Raw genomic sequence first — 1984 nt, forward strand, 5'->3', positions numbered from 1 at the left:
TTAATTTGACCAAAGATACAGAGAGAGAGTGAGCAAAGGGGAAAGTGAGAAAGCAAACCACCAGGTCCAGGACTCAACCTGTAGTCAGCCATGTGGGAGTCCAGCATCTTAGCCACCGCACCACCTGCTGACCCCTCCTTCGCATTTTCTCTTCCAAATTTTTATAATCTTTTTAGTAAGCTTTCTGAAACCATCTTCATGGGAATTTCAATGAATTTTTAGATTAATTTGGAAGCAGAATTGTCACTTTTATCATTGATTTTCCCCATCTAAAAACATGATACTTTTTTTTCTTTAAGTCTTTTAAATACCTTTCAGCACATTTTATAGTTTCCTTTTTTAAAGCCTTTTTATTATCAGATTTATACATGGCTACTAATTTTATGTTTCAACTTAGTATATTGAATAAGATCTTTTTTAAAAATACAGTAGTGGTTCTTTCCTTTCTGAGCTGAGTATGATCAGGCTTGCCTCTAGTGTCCTCCACTGTGGCAAAAAGAAGGTCTGGTTGGACCCCAATGAGACCAATGAAATTGCCAATGCCAACTCCCGTCAGCAGATCCGGAAGCTGATCAAGGATGGGTTGATCCTCTGCAAGCCTGTAACTGTCCATTCCCAGGCTCAATGCCAGAAAAATACCTTGGCCCTCCGGAAGGGCAGGCATATGGGCATGGGTAAGCGAAAGGGTACGGCCAATGCTAGAATGCCAGGGAAGGTCACCTGGAGGATGAGAATGAGGATCCTGCACCAGCTGCTCAGAAGTTACCGGGAATCTAAAAAGATTGACCGCCACATGTATCACAGCCTGTACCTGAAAGTGAAAGGGAATGTGTTCAAGAACAAGTGGATTCTCATGGAGCACATCCACAAGCTGAAGGCAGACAAGGCCCGCAAGAAGCTCCTAGTAGACCAGGCTGAGGCCCGCAGGTCTTAGACCAAGGAAGCACGCAAGCAAGTGCCGTGAAGAGCGCCTCCAGGCCAAGAAGGAAGAGATCATCAAGACTCTGTCCAAGGAGGAAGAGACCAAGAAATAAAGCTCCCCGTCTCTTGTCTGTACATAGTGGCATTGGCAGTTACACAGATCATCGCTTAAATAAAATAAGCCTTTATCTGAAAAAATAAAATAAAATAAAATAAAAATACAGTATTACATAAAAAATACCATTAATTTCTATATGTTGATCTTGTATCTGGCCATTTTATTGACCCTATATGATTCATTTTCATTTATAAGTAAGGCAATTATGTTAGTTTTCTAGGTTTACCATAAAAAAAAATGCCATAGACTGGGGGGGTCTTAAACAATAGATTTCTTTTCTCACGGTTCTAGAGTATCCAAGTCTGAGATCAAGACATCGGGAGATGCGGTTTCTACTGCAGCCTTTCTTCTTGACCTGCACATGGCTGCCATCTTGCTGTGTCCTGTCATGGTTATTTCTCTGTGTGTTTCTAGTATTTTTGTGTGTCCACATCTTTTCTTATAAGGACAGCAGTCATACTGGATTGGGTCCCATCCTGTAGACCTCATTTTATAATCACCTCTTCTCTCCAAAAATGATTACATTCTAAGGTACAGAGTTTAGGACTTCAAAATATAAACTTGGAGTGGGGGGTAAGGGGACACAATGCATCCCATAATAACAGTCATATCTGCAAATAGTTTCTTTTCATTTCTTTCTCTTATTCTATTTTTATTCTAATTATTTTTCTTATCTTATACAGGCAACACCTCTAATAATAGTGTTCAATGATAATAAAGGATATTTTTTCTTTTTTCCAATTTTAATAGTAATACTACTAGTGTTTTATGACTCAGTATGCTGTTGGATTTTGCTCTTTTTTTCCTTTTCTTTATTCATGATAGAATATGTGTGCACACAGTGTCTGGTCTCATATCACAGTCCCTTTCCTCCAGTCTTCCAGCTCTTCAGCTCCTGGACACGCAGGTGTACCTGGCATATTTCAGGCAGACCAGGCTGGGTTT

The 1984-nt window shown here is 39.9% G+C and overlaps 1 pseudogene; it reads left to right on the forward strand.

Moving 5' to 3' along the window:
- The first annotated feature begins 457 nt into the window (after positions 1 to 457).
- On the forward strand, positions 458 to 950 carry LOC102489640 (60S ribosomal protein L19 pseudogene; annotated as a pseudogene).
- The last annotated feature ends 1034 nt before the right edge of the window (positions 951 to 1984 follow it).

Source organism: Tupaia chinensis, unplaced genomic scaffold, assembly GCF_000334495.1.
Source record: "Tupaia chinensis unplaced genomic scaffold, TupChi_1.0 Scaffold144731_1, whole genome shotgun sequence".
Taxonomy (NCBI): Eukaryota; Metazoa; Chordata; class Mammalia; order Scandentia; family Tupaiidae; genus Tupaia; species Tupaia belangeri.